A 10,517-nucleotide genomic window follows, 5' to 3' on the forward strand; every position below is an offset into this window, starting at 1 on the left:
TAGGAGCTTGAAGGATGACTTTATTGCGGTTTATAAAATCAGGACATGTATAGATAAGGTGAATGGTAGGTGTTTTTTCCCTGGGGTGGGGGATATCAAGATGAGGGGTCATATTTTTTAGGTGAGAGGAGAAAGATTTAAAAAAGGAATGGGGGCACTTTTTTTACACAGAGAATGGTGTGTGTATGGAATGAACTTCCAGAGGAAGTGGCAGATGTGGATACAGTTACAATGTTTAAAAGACAGTTAGATAAATGCAGGAATAAGAAATGTTTGGAAGGATATGGGCCAAGCGCAGTCAGGTGGGACTAGTTTAGTTTGGGATTATGGTCAGTATGGACTGCATAGTCCGAAGGGTCTGTTACCGTGCTGTATGATTCGCTGACTCTACAAAGGGAGGGTAACCCTGTTCAAAGTGTCACCAGCAGAGGCGGGAGAATATGGTTGTTTCTTCTGAATTATCAAGTTGCTCTTTGAATCACACATAGACTTTCCTTCAATATATCGGAGAAGGGTAAAGAGGGAGAAGGGAAAGAAGAGCAGTGCCTGTATGGGTAAATGTACAACTTAAAACAAAGTAAGAACAAATATATTGTGGATTCTGAGTGGCTGCACTGTCTTTTAAAGAATGCATAGCTTCTCTGTTTGAAAACAATCAGCACGACGTATTAAATCTCAAAATAAGAAAATCCACCAATCAGTAAATCTATTGATTAATAAAACTTTTAATAATTAATACAGTAACTACCAATCAGGATATTATCTTCAATTAGAATTACAAAAGTTGTCATGGTCCATTATTGTGGAAAGATGTTGAAGTTTAATGAATGCAGTCCCTTTCCAACCTCCTCGATCGAACACAGACTTTGATATGACTGGACATTTTTTTCCCTCCTGTTGTCCAGTTTGGTGAGACTGTCTTCATCTGTTCTATACATACACATCCGAACATTATCAGAGTTTCTCTAGCAATGCTTCTCTTTTCACCACAACACTGTTAGCTTGGGATTTCCTCCAGGGTCTACTCTTTTGGGTCCTTTCTCTTCGTCAACCTTCTGCTCCTGGACAACATTACAAGGTCAATTTTCACATCTGTGTTGATGATGTTCAACTCCACCTGTTCTCAGACCTTCTCAGCCCCTTCATGGCACTAGACTGTTTATCCAACATGCAGTTTTTGTCTGCATGAAATGCTCCTTCCATCAGCTGAAGGTTAGGATGAATGAAGTTATATTTATGCTCCTTCATCGCCAACTTCATCTCCCTCAACCCACTTTGAACTAGCCATTAACAGTCTCAGCAACCTGTCAACACAAAGAACTGCTCTCAACTATTCATCCTGTCTGTTTCTTAACACAAACATCGACAGTCAATCCCATAGCACTGAAATTTAAATACAGTTCTGAGGATGGGTATTTTCCCTAAATTATTGACCTTTTCAGAAGCTGCTGTATATTCGCAGCATTACATTTTTTGTTTGTGGGATGTTAGCATCATTTGCAAAGCCCAGTTTTATTACCTTTGAGAAAGTGGTGGTGAGCCCTCTTCTCGAACTGTTGCAATGTCATGTGGAGGTTATGCTAGCAAAGTGATAATGTCACTAGACCAGTATTCCAGAGGATCAGGCTAATGCTCTAGGGACATGGGTTCAAGTAGCAGCTGGTGGAATTTAAATTCAATACATAAAATGGGGAATTGAAAGCCAGTCTTAGTAATGTTGACCATGACCATTATCATTAGTTCTTGTAAAAGCCCATCTGTTTCACTAAAGTTCTTTAGGAAAGCAAAAAACATACTGTGAGGTTCTTGACCAGATTTATGTAGAGAGTGAGGAGATATTGGAAGTTTGGGTGAGTTTAAAAGTGGCCAAATCCCTATCTTGGATGAGTTGGATCCCAGGCTGCTGTGAGAGACGACAGAGGAAATTAACTGGGCTCTGACCCAAATTTTTAATTATCTCCAGCCACAGGGGATATGCCAGAGGACTGGAGAACAGCTAATATGATTCCACTTTTGAAAAGGGCTGGTAGAGATAAACCAGGGAGTCACAGACCAGTGAGTCTTACATCAGTGGTAGGGAAACAACTGGAGAAATTTCAGAACGAGAGAATTAATTTCCACTTAGAAATGCCAGGTTTGATCAGGGATAGGCAGCATGGCTTTGTCAGAGGGATTGACTGCAAGGTGTACAGTGAGGAAGGCGTTAGGTTATGGGAAGATATAGATGAAGTGGTCAGATGGGCAGATCAGTGGCAGATGGAATTTAATCCTAATAAATTTGAGGTGATGCAGTTCAGAAGAAGTAACAAGACAAGGGAATACACAGTGAATGGCAGGATATGACACCTGTAAACTCGGAGGAACAAAGGTATCGTGGGGTGCTTTACTATAGATCCCTGAGGCAGCAGGATAGGTTAATAAAGTAGTTAAGAAGGCATATGGGACCAAACTTTATCAGTTATGACGCACATTATAAGGGCAGGGAGGTTATGTTGAACTGTACAAAACTTTAGTTAGGCCACAGTTGAGCACTCTATGCTGTTCAGGTCACTAAACTATATGAGGAATGTGATTGCACTGAAGGAGGTGCAGAAGAGATTCATCAGGATGTTGCCCATGATGCAGCATTTTAGCTATGAAGAGACCTATAAGTTTGGGTTCTTTTCTTTAGAGCAAGAAGGCTGAGAGGGGATCAAATTGAGATGTATAAGATTATAAAAGGCATGGGCATGGTGGATAGGAAGCAGCTGTTCCCCTTACTTGAAAGGTCCATAAAAAAGGGGCACAATTTTAAGGTGAAAACCAGAAAGTTTAGACAGGATTTGAGGAAGTTTTTTTTTGCACTCAGACAGTGCTGGGAATCTGGAATGCACTGCCTTGGAGGGTAGTTGAGGTGGGAAACCTCACAATCTTCAAAAGTACTTGGATGAGTACTTGAAATGCTGTAACATTCAAGGCTATAAGCCAAGTGCTGGAAAGTGAAACAATTCTGTACGGTATTATTCTATAATTCTATTTAATCTGTCATCTTTACTTGATTTGGCCTGTACTTGACCCACAGCAATGTGGTTGGCCCTTAACAGCCCTCTGAAATAGCCTCACAAGCCATTCAGTTCAAGGGCAGTTAGGATGGACAACAAATGCTAGCCTTGCCAACAACACCCACATTCTATGGAATAATAATTCTTTTTTAAAAATGTGGTGTTGGTGCTTCCAGAGAGTTCTCTGCGTAAATTTCTGATGTCTGCAAATTTGGAATATTGTCTGTCTCTGACTGTGACACCTGATCACTCTCTTGTATAAAGAAATGTTTTCAAAGGAACTACTGTTCATTTTACATTTGATCTACCCGATCTGTTGGTATGACATACAGTCTATGGGTGGAGACATGGAGTTCAATTCTAGCTTTTAGAGGGAGCAGATGTATCCATATTAGCTCACTAAGATGCTACTAATTAGGCCTAGCCAAATGCAGTTGTACTTATTGCCATCATGCAATAAACCTTGTTATCTAAGAACTGTGCTTCTCCCGTGGATACTCTAAGTTGGTGTATCTTCTACACCAATCACCGGAAAGGCCCAAGACAAAGGAGGATTGGTGGCAATGAGTTAGTTCAAACAACCCTTACTCAATGCTGCATACTGTTAGAGGAGGTGAATATCACAAGGTACCAGAAATGGTCATCTCAAAAAATACCACACACACCACACAAATATTACACCTAATCTGAAAGCATTATATTCCCCAGGTTCAGATCCTTTTTTTTAAGTGCTTTCACAAACAACTGTGATGTGCTTTCCTGCCTGTTCAATTATTGAAACACTCTGAAATGTAAGAAAATGGATGTCAGCTGTGACTCAGTGGAAAAGTTTTCACTTCTGTCAAGAAGTTATGAGTTTAAGTGCCATTTCTGACATGCATGCTGATAGTGTGCCACTCTTTGGAAGTGCTTTCTTTCAGATAAAACATTAAGCTGAGGCCCAGTTGAGTCTCTCAGGTGGACACAGAAGATCCTATAGGCTTACTGGCGGCAGTGTCTCCATTATCAACAGCAGAATTTTCTCTTACATGATGACCAATAATTTTCACAACCAGTCTCACTAAATCAAATGATCTGGTCATGTTCATTTTGCTGTTTGTAAGATCGTGCCATGCACATATTGGCTTTAATATTTACCTCATTACCAGGGTGAGTACTTTTCAAAAAGCACTTAATTGGCTTGGAAGTATTCTTCATTGGTTCACTAAGAACCTGGTGGTACTTGTAGAACTTGGATTCAGCACCTATCTACACTCCCACCAAAGATTGTCTCATGAATCCAGTATTGCAGCAACCTGCCTACCTTCCCTAACTGGCAATCATACAGACTTGGATGGATTGGATGATACTTCAAACAATGTTTTCCCACCCCCATATATAACTGCAATATTTGTATAACTAATATTCAAAAACAATAGTGTTTACACGGATATTGCAGCTCAGTTTCTGATCAACGGTAATCCCATAATATTAATGGTAGAGGACTCAGTAATGGTAATACCATTAAATGTCAAGGGACGATAGTTAGACTTTCTCTTATTGTGGACTGTCATTAAATATGTTCGTTCACTATTGATAGTTTCAGCAATTGGAGAGCTGGTGTAGCAAATTTCAGCTGGGGGATGGTTTGATGCACAGATAGGGAGGCAGGATGGTCTCCTTCCTACTTTCCACGTCATTTTTCTTTTAGCTTGGCTTCCACTTTGATTTCATCTAACAGTGTTATGGACTAGACTAGACTCCCTCAAAATATTTTAAGAAGGTAGCCTAGACTCTAACTTTTTATTATTTTGAAGGCAAATATAAAGTGCTTTTTTTCCAGATGCAATTCAACTGGTCAAACTACTCAGCGTTAAGCAAAACACAATTTATTCAAACACTATAGTTATAGTACAACAATAGAAAGAAGAACTTAGAATAACTGTTGGAAAACTTAACAGAATAGTAGATACAGTAACTATTACTAATTAACTGTTCCTATATCGTAACATCCCATAAACACACCATTGGCAAAAAGGCCAATTCAGAAGTCAGATTATCTCACATGCAGCACCCACAAGTAGGAAAATAAACCCCAGCTTCTATCTGTAACAAAAAGAAGGGAAAAAGTAGCTTCTACTTCTTCAAAACTCCAGCAGCTTCTGCCAAATCTAAAAGCTAAGAAAAAACCTAGACATCCTGGCCTGTCAGAGCTATCCACACTCATTCTTTTGTTCCAACTTTTTAAAAAAAATCACCCATGGCCTCACAAGCTGTTTACATTACCACAAACTGCTCGGTACTTCTCGTTTAATCTCTCTCTTAAAAGAAACTAGGACAAAATACACTTCTTAAAGCCATCATAAAATCTCTGCCCTTTGAAAAAGAATGAACCATCAATGTACAAAGATGACTTCATTTCTAAAAACCCTTAGTCTTACACTAATACTACACCACAACACCTACACATTACATTGACTTCACTACTACAGTCCACTTCAGTCCATTCTTTCCCTCCACCGAATGCCTCCATCTTCCTTCATCACAGTCGCGACAATGTGTCGGCAATTACAGTCTCTCGTGCTGCCAAGTGTATAATTTTCAAATTGAATGGCTGCAATAATAAGCTCCATCTAAATGGTTTGGAATTTTTGTCCTTAAATTTCTCTAAAAATTTTAAGGGATTATGATCAGTATATATAATTGTCTCTGACACATGACTGGCAATATGAATGTTGAAATGTTGTAACGCCATTACCAAGCTCAAGGTTTCCTTCTCAGTCATGGAATATTTCAGTTGATGATCATTCAATTTTCTGGAAAAGTACCCAGTAGGTCTTTCTATCTTCTCGTTGTCTTCTTGTAGGAGTACAGCACCAACACCCACATCACTCAAATCAAAAGTCACCTTGAATGGCTAACACTGGAGCAGTGGTTAAAACAGCTTTCAGGCTGTCAAATGTCTTCTGACAGTCCTCCGTCCACTGAAGTTTTCTGCACTTCTTCAGTCAGTGGAGCAACCCATTGCTAAAATTCAGTACGAACTTCCGATAAAAACCACTTAGTCCCAGGAACTGTACTACTGTCCACTTCGTCAATGGTATGGGAAACTCCCCAATAATGTTGGTTTTCAGATCCCGTGGGGCCATCTGTCTATGTTCCAGGAACATGACTTGGGCTTTTGTGAGCTCACTCTTAACCAGGTTTATCACCAAGCCTGGCTCCTGAAGTCAATCAAACAATTCCAATAGATGCTGCAAATGTTCCTTCCATGTGTGACAAAAATCACCAGGTTATTGATGTACTCCACACAACTGGGTAATTCAGAAATTACTTTCTTGCTTAGTATTTGAAATGTGGCTGGCGCATTTTTCATACCAAATGGCATAACTTTAAATTGGTAAATTCCATTCAGTGTCACAAAAACCAAAATTGTCTTTACTCTTTTGGGTAAAGGTACCTGCCAGTATCCTCTGAGTAAGTCCAACTTAGAAATATAAGTTGCTTGTCTCACCTTCTCAATACAGTTTTTCAAATGTGGAATAGGATATGAACCAGACTTTGTAACTGCATTGACTTTGTGATAGTCTACGCATAATCATTGGGTACCATCTGGTTTTGGCACCATTACCAAGGGTGGGCTCCAGTCATTGCAACTCACTTCAATTATATTGTCTTTGAGCATACGTTCAATCTCTTTTTGAACCTGTCCCAACTTGAGAGGGTTCAGTCTAAAATGATATTGCCTAATTGGAACAGCATTTCGTAGGTCTACATCATTCTTAATTATTTCCACATATCTCCCCATTTGAATGTAATAACTTTGATTTTCCTCTGGAAGGTAATTCAGTAATTTATCCCAATTTTTGGGAACGTCCTCATTGTCCTTTTGCTTTCCTTCTCTATCAAAATACCTTTACAGCATATTCACGTGACACACTCTGTGGGATTTCTTCCTATCTGGCATTCTTATCAAATCATTCAGCTCACTCAATTTCCTTTAGATTTGATAAGGCCCACTAAACTTTGCTTTTAAAGGTTTACCTACTACTTGAAGTAACACTAACACTTCATCTCTGCTAGCAAAATTGTGAATTTTTGATTTCTTGTCAGCTTCCTGTTTCATCACATGCTGTGCTACTTGTAAATGCAGTCTAGCCAACTCACCCACTTTATTTAATCTTTCCCTAAAATTTGACACGTAGTCCAAATGTGTGGCCTCTGAAGTCTGACTCACCAACTTCTCCTTAATTCAATTCAGTGGTCCTCTCACCTCATGCCCAAAAACTAATTCAAATGGACTGAATTTAGTTAATTCATTAGGTGCATCCCTAATTGCAAAAATTATAAATGGAATTCCTTTATTCCAGTCCTCTGGATAGTCTTGACTATAAGCCCTCAACATGGTCTTTAAAATTTGATGCCACCATTCTAATGCTCCTTGCTTTCTGGATGGTACGCAGCAAATTTGAATTGTTTTATTCCTAACCTATCCAAACTTCCTTGAATAATTTTGATGTAAAATTTGACCCCTGATCTGATTGTATCTCTGTGGGTTGTCTGTATCTAGTAAAAAAAAAATTGAAAAACTTTTCTACAATCATTTTAGCCATGATTCTGCATCATGGAATGGCCTCTGGAAATCTGGTGGACACATCCATTATGGTCAACAAATACTGATCCCCACCTTTTGTTTTAGATAGGGGTCCTACGCAATCAAATAAGACCCTTGTAGAAGGTTCCTCAAATCCGGGAATGGGTATTAAGGGTGCTGTTTTTATCACTTCCTGAGGTTTTCCAATTACCTGACATATATGACATGTCCAGCAAAATTCAACCACATCCTTATGCAGGCCAGGCCAAAAAAATTTTTTTGGATCTTGTTTTGAGCTTTCCTTACTCCCAAATGACTTCCACCGGTAATTCATTGGCTACCTGCAACACCTCCTTTCTGTAACCCACTGGTAATACAACTTGATGAACTTCTGCCCATTTTTCATCTGCCTTAATATGTGATGGTCTCCATTTCCTCATCAAGACGTCATTTTACACTTAGATTCTTCTTCAGTGTACGCTTTTTGATATACCTGCTTCAGTTTTTCATCTTTCTGTTGTAATTCAGTTAATTTCTCTGAAGTAAAAATATCCCCTTTGTTCTCCACCTGTTCTTGATTTTTCTCAACCATTTGATCAAACATGGTCTCTGATAATTGTACTTCTACTTCCTTATCTTTATTATTTGATTTCTCCTCCTGCTTTAACTTGTGGCTTGACTTTGTTACCACACAGTCAGGAAAAATCCCAGGATATACCTCCTGTAATACCTCAGTTGCCTGATTTTCCACAGGCTTTTCACTCCCATCTGTGATCCAGCTATCTCATTACCAAGATCAAACTGTATTCCTGGAACAAAGAGTTTCTTTAGTACTCCTACCACCACTCTCAACTTTTTACTGGACTCTCCAACCTCACTTTATATAATGGAACGTCTCACTATGAATTCCACATATTACCACTTTTTCTGGCAATATTCCTTCTGAATACACATCCCTTCATCTCTCACCATTAAAGATAGACATGCTCTCGTATCTTGTAAATTTTTAATTTCTTTACCTGCTTCTCCTGGCATATACAAGTAAACCCTACCCTCACAAGTAAATTCTTTAAAGTGATACAGCACTTCTCAACAAACCCCTGATCAGGTTGTACATTCTGGTACAGCTTTTTAAATTCCATTGTGTTTTCCTTTACCACTTCAACAAAACTCATGGCTTATCCTGTTTTCCCATATCCGTCTTCCCAGTGCTTTTTCTAAATCACCAACAATGCAACTTCATGAGGTCTACTTTATTGCAGTAAAAACATCTGAGCTTTCTTACTCCTCTTTCCCCCTCGTAGGTTTCCTTTTTACCCTGCAGTAAACTATCTTTATTGTCTTTAGTGTGATCTCCTTTTCCCTTACTACTTGAGGATTTCTCTATTCCCCAATTTCTATCCCTCACAGATTGAAATTGATATCGGAAGCTAAATTTTGATTTATGAACCAACTCATAATCATCTGCCATTTGCGCTAATCTTGAGGTTGTAACTCACTGCTCTTCTGAGTTCTCAATACTTCAGGAAACGATTTTTTGAATTCCTCCAAAATAATCATCTAAGAGCATCAGACGTTTGATCTATTTTCAATGCTGTTATCCACCTATCAAAATTACTTTGTTTGATCATTTCAAACTCAAGTACATTTGACCAAGGATCCCTCCTTAGTTTCCTGAAACATTCTCTCAATGCTTCCAGCACTAGTTCACACACACTTAAGCTATCTTTCTTCACCTCGTCATACTCCCCAGTACCTCCTCCTCTACCCACCAGCTTTGTTTAGATCAAAAATACCCACATGGGCACTGGCAATTTCATTTGTTTAGCCACTTTCTCAAATGAAATGAAAAAGGCTTCTACATCCTTCTCGTTGAACTTAGGCAACGCTTGAACATATTTAAACAGATCCCCACTAGGCCTTTAGCCACAATGGGTTTGCTTGTCATCATTATCCGCCTCACTATGCCTACCTTCTACCTCTACCTCTGCCCTTTCAAGCTGACTTTCCTCTCTAATTGCCAGCTTCTGAAGTTCAGACTCTCTCTCTTTCTGCTTTTCTTCTGCTCGGGCTATTCTTTCCTTTTCTTTTTCTTCTGCTAGGGCTATTCATCCCATTTCTTTTGCTTCTAATTCAAGCTGCTTCATTTGCAACTGAACTTTATCAAATTCCAAAGATTCCGATGGCATTTCTGGCAATCGCAAATGTCGAGCTATTACTGCAAATACTCCCTCCTTTTCGACAGACAAAGGCAACCCCAACTCCAGCCGGTCTGCCAATTCCAAAAGTTTTGCTTTGTTCACTTTCTGTAAAACTCCTAACATGATTTCTTCCACTCCCAGGAAACTCTGAGTAACTGAAAGAGCCAATCCTACACAAGGCACACCCTGTTTACACTAAACAAATTCAACACCCAAAACAAAAGACACTAACATTTAGCAATCGCTGTCTTTCAGTCCAATAATCCTAAACTCAACCGGGATTTAGAAATTTTGATCCCAACAAGAGCCCCCAATTTGTTATGGAACAGACTAGACCCACTCAAAATACTTTAAGAAGGCAGCCCAGATCCTAACTTTTTCTTATTTTAAAAACAAATGTAAAGTGCTGTGTTCTACATGCAATTTGACTCGTCAAACTACTCAGCGTCAAGCAAAACACAATTTATACAAACACTATAGTTAAAATACAACAACAAAAAAAAAAGAATAACTAACTATTGGAAAACTTAACAGAATAATACATACAGTATCTATTACTAATTAACTGTTCCAATATAGTAACATCTCATAAACACACCTCTTGGTAAAAAGGCAAATTCAGAAGTCAGATTTTCTCACATGCAACACCCACAGTAGGAAGACAAACCCCAGCTTCTAGCTGTAACCAAGAGAGGGGAAGAA

The sequence above is a fragment of the Rhincodon typus genome, chromosome 39 (genome assembly GCF_021869965.1).
Source record: "Rhincodon typus isolate 14 chromosome 39, sRhiTyp1.1, whole genome shotgun sequence".
NCBI lineage: Eukaryota > Metazoa > Chordata > Chondrichthyes > Orectolobiformes > Rhincodontidae > Rhincodon > Rhincodon typus.